We start from the raw sequence: 17,070 nt of genomic DNA, 5'->3' as shown, positions 1-17,070 counted from the left end.
ACTCATGGGTGACTAGAAGATTTGAATCAAAGTTTGAGCATATATTCCAAAGTCTGTGTATACAAAAAAACATTTTCACTTGAGAACTTTGTAAAATGTGAACATCAAGGCAAGTAGCACTGCCCACTGTGAAGGTAAAGTACATTTGCATCCTGTACATCCAGTTCATCTCCCCACTATGGAATATTCTTAATGCTTACAGTCTGGGTTTAAATTTCTCTAGGGATAGTGTTTTCAATCCATTTATCCTTCTCTGTGTATTACCTTTAAATAGCAATACTATTTCTGTATGAAACCTCTGTCGAAATGATGAAACTGAAATTGCTTTACCTGGATGTTAACTATATTGGATATTGATTTCATAGTTACCCTTCAATACAGAGGATATAAAGGCTCATTTCTGAATTCAGTGAGCACCAATAGGGCCAAACACTTCACTGAAATGTTCTGTGGAGGATCAAATCCCAAATGTCTCTTAGCACTACTGAAGTTTTGTCATTCATTGTACTACTTCCATTTATATTAAGATGCATTGAAATACATTCTTCTTTTCATTTTGGAGACTGGGTTTTTTTTGGTGTCACTGGTTCATTAACAAATTGCTATACACCATGGATGGAACTAATAGAAACTTAATGCATTTTCTGTCAAATAAAGAAAAAGTAAGATGTTCAAAATTTAGGCATAGGACAGTTATTTGCTTGGAAACTTTGTAGGACAATGGAAATAGACAGCTGAACTGCCACAAAGTCATTGTAATTTGAGATTTTCCTGGACATTTATTAGGAAAGCTGTAAACAGGATACAGTATTCTGCAAACTTAGAAGCTGTATTTTAAGACTCCTATGACATAGCTCAGTGATTTAACATAGTTGAATTAAGACAGTAAATTAAAGCAGACGCAGAAGGGTAGAACAGGGAATATTAAAAATTTACATCATCTTGGAGTTTTTATCCACACACACTGTATTTTCAGTAACTTTAAATAACTACTTTGGCAGTTACTCTTTTCCTGCTGAGTGTGAGGTATTTGAAACTCATTTAGTGGAAGTTGTGTTTTGTGGATTTCCACAGATAATAGGCATAATTCTACTTTACCAAAAATACCACCAACTGGCTGTCATATGCATTTCTGAAAAGCCATAATAAATCTCTTGTCTGTTTTCATATGAACTTTGGGCTGAATTACAAGCTGCACATTATTTTTCTCTCTGTGACCTCACTAATTCTCCTTATTCAGAATTCAACGGGCTGTGACTCTGAACACCCATGGGGGTTGCAACTTTGCATGAATGAAAACTTGCTGACATTGCTGCTTGTGAACCTCTTCTTGATGGGTGCCATACTGCAGCACTCTCTCAAATGTTGCCCATTTCAGTCTAAAGAGAAAATGTGCCACACACTGATGGAGATGGTTAGCAACTCACCATATCAGGTGTGTGGTGAAATATATAGGTAATGTAAGAACTTATACACTGGGGTGAAAATGCGGTATTTGAAATCTATTCATTATTATTGAACCTATTATAATATATAGACTTCACAACATAGTGGACAGTGCATCATTATTAATGTTTCAATGGCAAAAAAATGACAAAGAAATAAGCTGGGGCAAAAGTGACCAAAGTCACCCAGAAAACCAAAGACAGGTCTGGGAATGAGGCTTACATTTCCTGAGTCTTCCTCAGCACATTATTGACCAGACGAGTAAGTCTGAATGGTAAACTCCTGTGAAATCTGAACCCCAGCTACATTCGCATAACCTTGCCAGTGTCACAGGCATCAAAAATTCTTCAAAAAGATCATGTATCTCTTTTCACAGTCCCTGAGGCACTTTGCTGAACATCAAGACACATGGGAACAACATTATAATTCCCACTTAGATGGTAGGATGTGGTTACAGAAAGACCTAATGCGTGGTTCCACTAGTCCTCCTTGACCAAAATAAAGATGAAATGAATAGTCCAGTGCTAAAGTGTATTACCTCTTTCTGCTTCTATGGCAAGCTTTTGGCTGCTGTAATTCCTCTCAGGGATGACCAAAGTCAAGATTAATTAGGACCTCAAAAAACACAACTTATGTGCCTGCGTTAAATGTATAACACAGGACAGCTGCACAGTGGCCTGTAATCCTCTCACCAAATGTACTTGCCCAGCCAGTTCAAGGAGGTAAAGACCCATAGCACATTAGTTTCTGTTTAAATAAAATTGATCTGCTAGGCCATTGTTACCACTAAAGAAACAAGTTATAGTTTCAACAAGCCTGAGTCTAATATTTTTCCTGAAGGGTAAATATATATTAATAAATGTCTCTCAAAGAACAAAATGAGTGAATTAACCACAACCATTGATGACTTCTGCTACAGGTTGTGATCCAAGTTCCTCAAAGGCATTTTGAAGAGCCTTTTCTGATTCCTTGTCATTTTAAAAGAAATAAAAGTCTACACTCTGTATTGCTTTTTCTTTAGGTAAACACATTTTTATTCTGCCATAAAGAAATCTCCTCCTGCCATTTTTCCCTGCTGTGAACAGCAGCCTATCAAAAAAATAAAACGTTAAAGGTCACATTGGAAGCAGGACATATATTACAGTTTCAGCTACAAGTCTCAAAGACCTGAGAAGTGCTTCATTCAGATTCATAAAAGCTACAGCAACTTGAGAGGAACTTCAATTTGTTGACATTAAATCTTTCTTCAATCTTCCAAATTATTATCTGAAAGGAAGGATTTCTCTTGCACTGTTAACTACACAAGAATGCCCAGATCAAGCCAATTAAGTTTTGCGAATAGAGCAAGATTGCTTGAGTTTTCAAATGTGGGGGGAGATTTTATAAGTCACTTTCAAGAAAGGAAAGAAAAGAATTCCACTTGGTAAAACCTGCAAAGTTTGTATTTCCCTGAGCTTTATGAGTAGATATGGTCTCTGATTCCCTGAGGCACGGTGATTTTTTCTAGCAATTTATTTTGTATAGATGAAGTGACTACACAGATCTATAGGTTAATTTGCATGTTTTTCACTTAATCCCAGAAGTAGCTGTGATTTGCATAATTTACCTGAATTAGTGCTGAAGTGACCAGCTCAGAAGTGTGACAGCCTCCAGCTCAAGGGACTGATTCTTTTTGCCTCTGAGCCCATTCTGGATATAAGATAGGCATGGCGCCATGCATTCTGTCCTGGTTGAGACTGGTGTGATATTCTCCCCCAGAAAGACAGGGAAGTCATAAAGACCCTATAGGAATAAGGGTGTAGTTGAAGCACTAGAAGTATTTGCTGGACTTTTTGCCCACAGTGTTAAAGAACAGGATCTGCTGAATGATGGATCACCGTCATATTTGTCCCATTTCTCCTGCCTGGAATGACCCTCTTCTAATGGTGTGAAAGGGTTTCCACAGGGTTGGTGTTGTGCATGATGGAAATCATACACAACTACCTTCTCAGATCTTATTCTATCTTAAATAGCCCACAGAGGTGGCATTGCTACACTGTTGCTGGCAACAACAGGGAGAGGATCAGGCTTTGAAGAGATCAGCAAAAATAAACAGGGCACAGAGTACTGTGCAAGAGTGGTGGAAGAACTGAGTATTAGTGTATTTATTCAGCTTTTATTGACTCCAATACTCAGTTACAGGTTTTAATTTTATCTTCCACTGTAACTTCATCTCAAGTACATAAAAAATGCACAATTAGAAAAGAATCATAAATTAAAAAAAAAAGGAAACAATCATTATATCTATCTATATAAACATAAACATGTATGTAACTCTCTCTCTCTCTAAAAAAAAAAAACAAACCAAAAGCCCTTCTCTTATCCACAGTGTTGGTAATACATAGCAAAAGGAAATGTGATTCCATAGGCTAGTGGTTAGCAAACCTAACTAAAACTAGGGTTTATTAGGTCACTGTTCCTAGGATTACTGCAGGCTACAGAATTCCGTATCCCTAATGTGGTTTCAGAGAAGCTTAGACAAACAGTGAGATGCAAATGGCCAAAACCTGGAACAGAGGACTAGATTAAAAACCTCTCAGCACTTCTCTCTATATGTCTAATCATTTACCTTAATGTCAGGAATACTGAGAGCCTAAGGATTCATGTCCTTGAAAAAAATTTAGCTGTTATTTTCTAGTGATTCCAATTTGTCCTTGGTGTGCCTAAGCCTAGCAGCTTTTACCTAACTTGGATTAATGAACTGGTGTCTATGGGTGTCTCTCCACCGACATTTCAATTCGGATCTGGTGCAGCCTTGTTGAAATAAGGCTGCATATTCTCCAGTCTCACTTAGGTACACTTTCAGATATGTCTGCAGTCATTTATTTCATAAAGCTACATCAACTGGATAGAAAAAGTAACACTTCCAAGTGGAAGAGGCAAGAAAGGGGATGGAGGAGGGAGAGTCAAATAACAAAATGCCTTAAAAGTAATAAACCTTCCTCACTGAGCCCTAAAAAAAGCCCTCTTCGATGTCCAACAGCACATACCACAAGACTAGTAGGATATGAATAATGTATCCTTTCAAGCAAATGGACTACATAGGATTCTTGGAAATAGACTTTGTCAACAATCTTCATAGGGATAGGCAAAGGTAAGATTTGCCTCCATCCTCTATTCCTGCCAATGTTCTCTGCACAGTTTTTCCCCCCCCATCTCCCCCCAGGGATTAAAGCTAGAGAAAGCAGAATGAAATTCAGAAAGATAAGAAAAAGCCAGTGACTTTGATACTGCCTGTGTGTTCTTTTCCTTCATGTGTTTGGGAAAATCGAGTGCCACAAAAAATAGATGATGAATTAAAAAAACCAATAGTAAAAAGCATTAGATGAAAGACTTCTTGATCTTTTTCACTCTAACTTCTGTATGAAAAGTAATGTTCCATCTCTCCCCACTTAATAAAAAGACACAGTAAGCAAAAGACTGGCCCTGAAGCAAAACTCTCCCTTACAGTATATTTTATAAATCTTCATCAAGTATGGTCCCAGAGAATGGACATTGTACCCAGAGCTAAGCAATTTCTTGCCTTCCATGTCTGTGCCTAATATATTTAGCATATAACTGTTGATGGCCTTGTCTAAACCTTATCTACATGCCACACCAACAAGAATTGATATAGTGGCACATTAAAGCTTTGCTGCTAGAACCTAAAGGAATATTAAAGCAGAAGCCCTGAGGAGATATAAAGGCAGGACTTTTCCTTCTTGGTTCCACCTGAAGCTTTAGCAAGAATCTAGTCTCAAGTGACTTGTTCATAAAAGGAAACTGCCTCCCACGGTAGAAGGAGAACTCCACAACCTCTGGGTTTTAAATCTCTTTTCTATACAGTAAAGATGCATACGTATGAAAAAAAACCTTCAGAGAAAGGATCTCTGTCATTTGGCTGTGATACATCAAACTTGAAACTTCCTGAAGTCTTTTAGAAGTTATTCAAAACAACAAGAAAAGAAAAACACTCATTTTAGACTCTCCTATTTGCTAGCATGGCCTTCAGAAGCTGAGCTGGGTGTGAATTGCTGCAGTTGAGGTCATTCTATTTTGAGGGCAACCTTTTTCTGAAGACAAAGTAGTTCTGGAAAGTGCAAACTGCTTTTTCTCACCTTGGTGGGATATTAACTAGGAACTCCTATTGTGATCAGTCCAGAGTCAGCATTGTTAGCTGTAGTTTTTCTCATTTCAGAAGAAAAATGGCTCTTCGTTCCTTATGAAAAAGCATAGCAGAGGAAGAGGGACTACCACATTATACAATCTTCATAATCTCCCATGGATAGCGCTTTGTATTTACAGTACCGCCAAGAGACAAGTTTGTGCAGGCCAGAGTTTGGGATAGCACTTTTTTTGTTTGTTTGGTTTTTGGAATCCTTTATTTTCCCAACCAATTTAACCTTGAGGAACCGTTTAAAGGATAATACACATTTGTCTCTTTCCTAAGCCAAATGAGTATTCACAACTGGAAACAAAAGAACATAGAGGATTAACTCAGAAACAGCCTTTTAAATGATGAATGATGAAGAAATACGGAAGGATATGAATAGCTATGAATGAGCTGCTCAGCTTCACATTGTAATTGAGAAATGTTTAAACTAGTCAGAGATCTACTGTCACAGTTTTTAAAAGGTGAGGTTATATAAGATAGGACAGAAAAGTACAGCTGTACCTTCTGGCTGTTTAAAGACAGAAACAATGGAAACTGTTATTCTTGGGGACAGGGAACAAATACAGTATATTACTTTTCCCATAAAAAGTCAAACGCACTGGAGGCCAAGTGGTGCATCAATTTATCCATAGTGTAAAGTCAGAGTATTCTATGGAGTTGTATTAAAAATTAATATAGTCCATTTCAACACTATGGATTTGATTTGTAGGTGGGCAGTACAGTTTAACATATATTTAATCAGACTGAAAATGCAAATGACTCAAAGAATGACAGTCAGAGCAACTCGAAGGGCAGCAGTTGGCTGTTATATCATAGAATCATAGAATCATAGAATCATTTCGGTTGGAAAAGACCTTCAAGATCATCAAGTCCAACCATTAACCATGCCCCCTAAACCATGCCCTGGAGTACCCTATCCACTCGCTTTTTGAATACCTCCAGGGATGGTGACTCAACCACTTCCCTGGGCAGCCCATTCCAATGTTTGACAACCCTCTCAGTAAAAAAATTTTTCCTAATATCTAACCTAAATCTCCCTTGCCTCAACTTGAGGCCATTTCCTCTTGTCCTATCTCCAGCCACCTGACAGAAGAGACCAACACCCACCTCACTACAACCCCCTTTCAGGTAGTTGTAGAGAGCGATAAGGTCTCCCCTCAGCCTCCTCTTTTCTAGACTGAACAACCCCAGATCCCTCAGCCGCTCCTCATAAGACTTGTGCTCAAGGCCCCTCACCAACTTGGTTGCCCTTCTCTGGACACGCTCAAGCAGCTCAATGTCTTTGCTGTAGTGAGGGGCCCAAAACTGAACACAGTACTCGAGGTGCAGCCTCACCAGTGCCGAGTACAGGGGAACAACCACCTCCCTGTTCCTGCTGGCCACACTGTTCCTGATACAGGCCAGGATGCGATTGGCCTTCTTGGCCACCTGGGCACACTGCTGGCTCATATTCAGCCGGCTGTCAACCAGCACCCCCAGGTCTTTCTCTGCCAGGCAGCTTTCCAGCCACTCTTCCCCAAGCCTGGAGCGCTGCATGGGGTTGCCGTGACTGAAGCGCAGGACCCGGCACTTGGCCGTGTTAAACTTCATACAATATCATTTTGCTATAGAATTGTAAAATGAAATAATCACAGCTTTATTATAAAATTCTGCATGATCTGAAACAAATAATTCATTTTGCCTCACTGTCGATTTCTCCATCTGTGCAAGGGGAATCATGCTGCTCACAGAGTGTGGTAAGACTGAATCCATTCAATGTGGAATGAGATCCAGTTTTTTGAGAAAAATTACTTTATTGCACTAAGCTTGCTATATTTAAGTAATATTTATATTCAGGTATATCAAGTATTTTTAATCCAGATTTATTCACTAAGATTATGATGCTGCAAATTGATCAGCACTGAGGCCTATTTAGACAAGCATGGATGGTCTCTATGCCCATGGTGTTGCTTTAAACTGGAGAACCTACTTGCACTTAACCCTGCAGAAGTGTTTCCACCTCACCCCACGTATCAGTGGGAATCTGCAACATGACAACATTATTTGCCTTTCTGCTTACAAAAGTATAGCATGGTGGCTGCACTTTAACAGGATTATTGTCACCCCATTTTTAATCTCTCCACACAATTGCTGAACCTGTTGTTTCAGCCTTCATAAACAGAAGGAACAGAGGGAGGATGAGAACTACGGGGGCTGTTTTTATACTGTATAGTGGAGCACACTACAGATATTCCCTAATTGCTACTGGTTAAGTCTGCTCTGGCACTGAAAATAATTGTGTTAACACGAAATGGATTTTATGGTAGCAAAAGATCTTTTCCTGGAGTCTCTTCATTCTTGTCTCAGGCCTTGTGATAGGATCTGGGCTGCAGCACTGCAACTGAAAGAGTGATCTGCTGAATGTAAAGTCTCCCTCACTGTATGCTGCAGTGATCCAGGCACAGCTGATCAGCGAACAACCACCACAACGTTGAGCAGCAACCAGAGACGGGCAAACTGCATTCTGCACTTCCACTGGGTGGTGTCTCCAGGCTGCTGTTGAGGAGCATGACAGTGTCACACACAATGAACACGACAGTGTCAGTCACAGTGTAGCAGTCTGAACAAGCCTTCAAAACCCGCTGGAGAGTTATAATTTGTGCAAAGTTGTGCTAATGCTGAAGCACAGTCATCAGTCCAAGCTGGGATGTTCAGTTGTCTGGTGTGATGCAAGTCCCAGGCCAGGACCTCTGCTCTGCCTTCCCTGCAGCACGTAGTGAGACCTCAGACCCTGGCCAAGCTGTTACATAGATACAGGAGTGAAATTTGCACGTTTCACATCTTGTCCTATTAGCTGAAAAAATCCAATGGTTGCAGTGCTATCAGTCATCCCAAACTAAGCATAGATTAATAACCCCTTAATACTCCTTGATTACTTACTCTGTGTGCTCCCACGTGAGACACAACACCCAGGCTGTGACTGTTCTGTTTTTCCATTAATTTTCAAGTTTCCTTCCAGATCTGTCTGTGAAATTAAGAATACATAGAAAATTGCAGATTTCCTGCCTTCTCTACCAGTAAAGAAGATATTTTCACTGTTCTTTAAAAGATAAAGAGAGTAGGGATCTGCAAAAACAACCAACAGTTTTATAATATTCTGATTTCATTACATAAAAAACTATGGGTTTATTTCACTCACTGAAGTTGGAACAAGCTAACGTTATCTTTAATCTCTTACTTTCTCAGATTTTTTTCACCCTGAACATTTCTGGCAGAATAAGGAAGGAGTTCAAGTCCAGTATAAATAAAAGTTTTATTTGGGTGACTTTCAGGAATCAGATCTGTAGTATAGAATGAATAAAAGCTAGAAAATGTACAGATAAAGGCTTTTAAAAAAAGGGTCATATTCTTTCTGGGGATTAAGGTGGTTAGGATTTGAAAATTTTACTATTTATCTAGCTTCCCAATTTCACCTTCACCGACTTTGTTTTTCCTGCACTGTTCCAGAACTCTCTTTCTCATTGATGATTCATTTGGTAGATTATATAAGATTTTATTTTGCAGTTCTCATAAAAAAAAAAAAAAAAGAAAGAATGGCAAGGGAATAGATAGACCTTTTATATTTCCAGATTCTTTACAGATGTTTTCTTTAATGCTGCCTTATTTGCCAGCACTGTTTCCTGACTTTCTTTTTTTATTATTTTTTATTTAATAGCTCCTTGCACCTGCAGATCTGAAAACACTGCAACATGGACTGACATAATCATAGCCCAAATCTATGAATAGGAAACAGGCACAAGGTGATAAAAAGTCACTTGCCAGACATTGCAAGGTTGTCCAGTCGTAGAAGGACAATCTAGCATGCTGTCTGTTGCAACACACTGGAAAACACCACTTTACTTCTCTGCTGGTAGCTGAACACTTCAGGGCTGGGCTGGGTTCACTCACTGTATACCTGAACAATTTCTGGAACATGGAACTGGGGTCTTTAGGTGCCAATACAGTGCTAAGTTATAATAATCCCAGTGATTACAGTTGGTAACATAAAGTAGCTTTTTGAAGCAGCTTTTAGAGTTTTTTGCCCAAATTCCTCTTTCCCTGTACTAGTGTTTTGCAATTCTCCTAACAAGAAAGATACCTAAAGTGTGCTATGTGCTGAGGAGATGCTCCTGCCTCTGTGGCTCTTCCTTCCCACAGGAGAAAATCTGGCTCGACGTGGAGGTAGTATGTAGGCAGGATGGGAGTCTTTTTCCAAGAATGAGATGCGCTTCAGTATCCTGCAGTTGAAACTACTGAGTAAAACATACCAGTGACCTGGTTTGGTCCTTTATCTCCCCATAGTGCAGCAGCATGCCACTGAAAGGGGAAAATTAATTTCCCTATATTCTAGTAAGTGGGATCTCAAGGTGTTAGAAACAGCAGCAACAGATGGACCTAAAATAGAAAGACTGTTAATTTTAGGAACATTTTCAAATATTTTAAATCAGTGTATAGAAGATCTATAGAAAATCCTTTTTAAATTCATATTTTCAATACTAATTCTAAGAGATATAACCAGTAAAAAAATCAAAACATAATATATGCCCTTAAGGTCTAGTAAAAATAAGTTTCAGTTATAAACATATACATGAAGCCAGACTGACTACACAAAGCTGGCAAAAGAAAAAACAAACAAACAAAACACAATTTTCCCACCACCTCCTGCAAAAATCCCAACATACAGATTTTATATCTGCCTAAACTTTTCTTGGCTAGATAGCTGTGAACAAACTTGTGGAAATTGCAGTTAGTTTTGATGAGCTGCAAAATGGATGCATAGAAGGAAGGAGGGAGGGTGGGAGATTGTGCTGAACTTCATAAATAAATGTTTTATGCTGATTCATTAATGTTGTGCAAAGAAATATGATAAATAACAATTACAGAACTATCAATGTCTGTAAATAAAACTGTGCGAAGAGGAAAAATTTGTTCCCTATCATCTTCATACTTAATGAATCTCTCATCTCGCCAATTAACACTTTCAGTCTTCTGCCCTTAAAAGAGCAGCTGGATGAAATGACTTTGCCTTAAACATGGATGGGAAGACGTGCCTTTTAGCATGTATTTTCCTTGGTTTAGGTGATACAATTGCCTGTGAATACAGGCACAGATCTGACTGACATGACAGTACCTAAAAACTAAACAGAAGCCAACAGCTGCCCAAAGGCATTAGCAGTCAAAACATTGCTGGTAATTACTCTGGAAGTTAGAAATTCCTCCAGGAATACCTTCCCTATCAAACAATTAAAAATCACATCTTATCAGATGGAAGTTTGGTTTCTTCGAACTATTTTGTTTGGTTTGAGAGACAGGGAAATTTCTGCAATATTTCTCCATTTTCTGAGATGTTCACACTTTGTCTCCATTTCCCTGTTCCCTCCTCCCCTACTTTTTTCTTCCTTTATGTACACAGACTTGTTACTAGCTCACAGTGGAGTTTTGGGATATCTGATAAAAAGTTCCTGCAGCACATGAAGGAAACGGAGCTAGTGGCCCCAGGTGGGCGGAAAACAGTTGCAGACTGGTTTTCCCTTCCTCCTCCAACATATGGAACATGCAAATTCATTGTGTTAAAATTTGTGTTTCTTTGGTCAGCTTAGAGTTTAGTTTCTCCTTATATGCTTCCTAATGTGCAGAGGGATGATGGCAGAGCCACCTGAAACTGTGGCATATTTATACCACAAGTATTGTATCCCCAGTCACCATCAGTATATCGGTGTATCAATACCCATCTGATACACAGGTATCTGATACAGCAACCTGATTTTTTCTTCTTTTCTGTAGAAAGGGATATGCATATTACATTTCCAGTATAATCAAAGTCAAGATACTGCCTCATATAAAGTAATTCCAAGAGACTGAATCTTTAATTACTTCTGAGCAGCATAGGCAGATGTCTGTCAAATGTTTCCATTAAAGCCACTGCCAGTGGTCAGACCTCCGTGGCCACCAGGAACCACAGTCCCAGGGAGCCTGAACTCCAGCTCCCTTGCTGTCATCATCATCATCTGAACCCAAGCCTCTAGCACACTCCTAATTCACACTCTTATTGCACACACAGCAATACAACAAGGCAATTTTAATTAAGGGGATGTAATTGCATGTTTCGGTGAAGAAGGATGAATTCAAGCACTTGTGAACTTTATGCATTTGTTTATCTTCTGTCAAGACCCCGGTGCTTTTGATCCTTGTTGGAGAGACTGCAGGATATCAGTGGAAGCAAAGACGCTGTTTAAAATCATCATTGCAGTTAGCTTTAATGAGTCATCAGCAGCACTTTTAAACCTATCACACTGACCTTTCCCTGCACGTTTTCTCCCTTTTGCATTAACAGCATTTTTACTTAATACCTTCTTGAAAAAAGTCTGTGGAGAAGGATTTTAAAGCTTTCCTTTTAATTCTAACAATGAAATACATGTATTTCACTTCTAAGACTTGCTGACAGTATAAAATGTGCGACTGTAGTGAAAAAAGACACTTTGTCAGGATGGCACCTTGACAGTTCATATGTATGAGCCTACCCTAGTGATTTCCGCGTCACGTTTGCTTAGTCTAACAGTCCAAGCAAGGTTCTCTCTTCCATTTGTTTGTTTAGTTATTCCCAGTCCTAAGAGGTCAACAAGATGACTAATTCTTGAAGAGTATCAAAAATATAAACCAATCCAAACCATAATAGTGCCAATCATGCCAAACCTAGAAATGCTGAGGCACAGAAGACTGTTTTTTCCCTTTGATTTTGAATGCATGAATGATCTGATTTCACTGTTAGCACATATGCATCCAAAGTAAAATAAGCTAGGTATGGGCAGAAGCTGAACAGAAGAATGGAAATAAAAAAAAAAAAAGAAGAAAAAATATTACAAATTAGTAGAAAAAAAAAGCACAAAACAGGAAATGAGGTGTCATATACAAGGTCTTGATGACATTGGTACACAACTGAATTCTGACATTTTGTCTGCAGTTGCTAAATGGGCTGTAACTTCCTAATTTGTGATTTGTACAAGCCTTTCCAGGCAGAACTTTGTATGTGAAAAATATATGTACAGCCGTACTGAAGTACTTTGTTAATTCATCTCTTTGCCAATTGTTCTTGTTAAAAATTCAGAAAAAAAGGAAAATATTTAATTTCAAAAGTTTTTTAAAACCAAATGTTTTGGTTTTAATCAATACTAAATGTCCTTTGATACCTGTACATTCATTGATTGGGTCTGTTTTTAGACCTGCCAGCAAACAGAAAAAACTGTTATTCATGCAGCTCTAATTGTAGAAGATGCATATGTAATTGAGAAAACCACACACACTTAAGACAATTATTTGTACTTGGACTTCTTCAAGCACTTTTCTGAGGGACTAGGTCTTTCTATGTGCATAATTTTATTCCAGAACATATTTTTTGCTATTGTTTGGACACTGTTCTAATGCTATCACACATTTGTGAGAAAGATGAAAAAACAGAAAGTAAAATTAGCGTAAAACTGTGAATTTGCTATCACAATAAATTTTAATCCTAGTTAGAAGTGTTTGTAAACCCATTCTGCGATTGGTCTGTTCTTACATACCATCTTACACGATCAAGTGGACATAAATAGAAGTGTGTAAATTCCTCCCAGTTGTGAGGTAGGAATATATAACATTTACAATCTAAAAGTGGGCTTGTGCAGACGCTCACTTACATTTAGGCATATGTAGTACTTTTGCTCTGTATTTTTATTGGCATCAATACCTGTTTCTCTTTCTTTAGCAGAATTTCAGTTAGGACTGGGGGGCAAGTGGAAGCCATCAGGAATTTTTTTCCTAGGTCAAACCAGCTTTTGAGTGGTTTCCTTGCCCAAGTGCTCATTAATATCAATTTCTCATTACCGATGTTTCATTAATACCTATTTCTTTTCTTATGTGTTTACCACATAAACACTTAGTCCAGTAAGTTTGGGGCATGCCAAATTTCCAATGAGATGGGAGATTATAGGTTTCTTTCATTCTCAAGCCTGTGAGAGGTCTTCTCAGCCTGCTGGCTGCCTTTGGTTGTAAAAAAGTGAGAGGAAAAACTCTGAAGTATAAAGTTTTCAAACACTTATCTCCTGGCCCCTCATGCATTTGGGCTATCTAAGCCATCCCTACAACCAGTGATGGTGGTGAAGATGGATGTGAGGCAGAGTTGTGCCTTGATGAACAGCTCCCAGAAGGCTGTTAAGTAGCATCCTGCCTGCAGGCTCATTTATTTTGCATCTCACTTTGTGAAGCTGCACTACAGCACTTTTTTCAAAGCACCGTCCTGGAAGGCCAGCAAATTCTTCATCTGACAAAGTGGAGGAGCTATGAGCTTTCAGTTCACATCAACCTAAAAGCGAAGGGTTTGCAATGGACTTCCACTGGGCATCCATGGTGATGTAACACACCACTTCAGAGCAGCAGCTTTTCCTCCAAATCTCTAGAGGGATCAAGTGGGAGGTTTTACTATCACAAACATTTCTGGTACAAGTTTCAAAGTCTCAATCATAGGACATTATCTAAAGATATCTTCATTTACTCTTCACAGAAATGCTTTCCAGCAGGCAATTCCCCAGATCCTCCACTACAGACATGGCTGCGGCACATCTTAGGTAACACTTTTCCTTCTGACGAGAGATGTGTGAGCACAAGTGAGAATTTTCATAGGCTACTTTCTTAAAGATTTATAACACAGTCTTAATGCAAGCACCAGCCCGCTTATTAAAGCATAACTGTGAGAGGGAGGAGTCAAGGAACAAAGTATGATTAAATTGCAAGCACAATCATGAAAAAAAAGATTTTAATTCAGAAATAAGGATTTACTGAACTTTTTCACAATGAAATAAAATTAAGTAGCCTTCTCTGAGCAGTCAGTAGTTTCCATACAGAGGATCCAGGTTATCTGGTCTGTGAAGGTGAAGATGTCAGTCCATGTCCTTTCATGTGACACATCTCATTGATCACCTGTGAGGAATTTTAAACATGTTTGCTTGCAATGAATTATGGCAGTGAAGAAGATGGCAGAGTATAATCTCATTCACACCGCACCTATTTTCAAAATACTATTTTAAAAATTCTGTTTAATTTACCTAGTTGGTCACAAACCTTTTTCAAATTTGCAAAGACAAATGTCTGCCTTTCTTTCCCTTTGCTGCTTATCAGATAGCAGGCAAAGCATGAACAGAGGGGTGTGTCAGGACTGGTCTGTGAGAAACCTCCTATATATTCAGCTGTTTGATTCATGATTTCTAAAAAGTATTTTTATCCTGGTCTTTCCACATTTATCTGAAGAGTACAGCCATATTTTGCAACTGGTCAAGATTCAAATACGAAAGGCTCTCCATGATTTTAAGTTAACTGTAATCGATAATCTGTTTATTGAGTGATACCTTCAGGATTTTATTCTTCCAGCCTAAAGTCTGAGTTATCTAAAGGTGCTACTAAATACATCTAATGAGCACAAGCCATCTGTGTTAATTAGGTGGGTGAACAGGGTGCCTGAAATGTGACAGAAGTGAGCCCATGATGTAGCTGTATGGCCACTTATGGTGTCTCAGAAGTGTGGGGATGGCAATTTCCACCAGAAGAGCACTGCTGAGTAGAATTGGAGATAACTGCTTAAACCACACTGGAGTATGCCTGCCTATGCCATTTGCCAGAGATCAAACTGTAAATGTGGAACAATTATTTAGCAAACGGAAAGATCTGATAAATGAGGCTTTTGGTCATTTCTTCAGTCTTTAATTTACAGTAAATAATGTTCAATCAGATTAAATCAGAGAAGAAAGCAGTAATACTGGGACTAAAGTACTTCTGGAGAGATAAGTATATCTATTATGGTTTATTAGGTGTTTATTACAGGGCAGAATTTGAAATGTCAATGTTAATTTCATCTAGATTTTATTGTTATTATTGTTGTTACTATTACTGTTAATTAACCATTATGTTTCTAACACTTCTGTAATTCTGGATCTATCAAACAGGTTTTTGGAGGAACAGATGCAACATTTGAATATGTCCCTTTCAAAACATACTTCAGTCTGCTCTGTAGGTAGCAGAGAACGTTCAAGCACACATCTATGCCATGAATTTGAACACACATTTTCAAATATCAGTGTTGAAAGTCAAGCATCTAAATTCCAAGCAAACAGACTCCTCAGTTTTTTCTGAAAATGATGAGTCACTTAAGATTTGGGAGTAACTCTTCTAAAAAATTAGAAAATCTTAATTCCTGGATTCCTAAGGAAAGCAACAGAAATCAGGCTTGCAAGATAAGTGGACCCTTTGGGAAAATTTTGCTTTAACAATCTCCTTTAGCTGCCCAAATTTGAGGACATTAACTCATAATAGCCATCTTCCAGGCAAAGCATTCGGAATCTGTAACATAGCATTTGGCTGACTCAAGCTTGTCTCTTTCTGTAACAGAAATTGGCTTCCCTACTACCCCGTGACTTACCATCACAGTGGTAAACACTCTCCAGAACCCTTTTGAAAGGGATGACTCATCCCTGGAGTATTTTTAGGAATTTGTTAACTTGCATTTAGCTTAGTGTGCTGGTAGCCAATAAACAGAGTGAAGACAAGCTTTGAGTAGTCACACATAAACCATTTTGAATGCTATAATTGTACTACATTATCTTGGTCTGTAGACTGAGTCATCTGCTGGTTAAGCAGAATGGAAAAAACAGCATAAGACTGTTGCTACAACAGGGAGTTTGATAAAATGCTAAAGAAATCAGTGCTAGCAACTGGATTATATTTATCTTCCCAGGATTACACCTGCTTGTTCCAGGCACAACTTGCAATACGCATTGATTTTTCCAAAGTTACTGAAGTCTTATGTGTGAAAGTTACATGAATCTAAGTGCCAATACCACAGAAAAAATACAGTCTAATATAATACCATACCTTTCTGAGCAAGTTTGACTCTAGCCAGTACCCATTCTATATCTTGTATTTCAATCCAGCTGAAAGAAAAATGAAACACAGCACGCACTGCCTATTGTACGTGGCTGAGGACCCAGTTTTTGCTGACAATTGGAAGTGTGCCCAAAGGGGGGTGGGGAAAAGGCTGGGGGGGTGGAATAAGAAGAGAGCAAGAGAGTGAGAAAGGCAGTTTCTTAGTAGCTGACCACCAGTTCAAACCACATGCAAATCAGAAACAGGTTTTGCAGCAGTTAGCCTAACAAGAAGGTAATAAGTAAGTGAGATTTTACACCGTCCTTGGGACTGCAAAATAGAAACCAGCTTTTGGCAGCCAGATTAGGGGAATGCCACTTCACGGAGAATGGAAAGTGATGACTTACAGGAACTTGGCACACTGATCGGATCATCTCATCCTCCCACTCAAAGCAATAAGACCCTGGCATCCTAGTTTACGCAAATATCAGAAACATGATCTTCACCAAAGCACACATGTATTAGAA

The sequence above is a fragment of the Harpia harpyja genome, chromosome 1, assembly GCF_026419915.1.
Source record: "Harpia harpyja isolate bHarHar1 chromosome 1, bHarHar1 primary haplotype, whole genome shotgun sequence".
NCBI classification, from domain to species: domain Eukaryota; kingdom Metazoa; phylum Chordata; class Aves; order Accipitriformes; family Accipitridae; genus Harpia; species Harpia harpyja.
Note: the sequence above shows the minus strand (reverse complement) of the source record.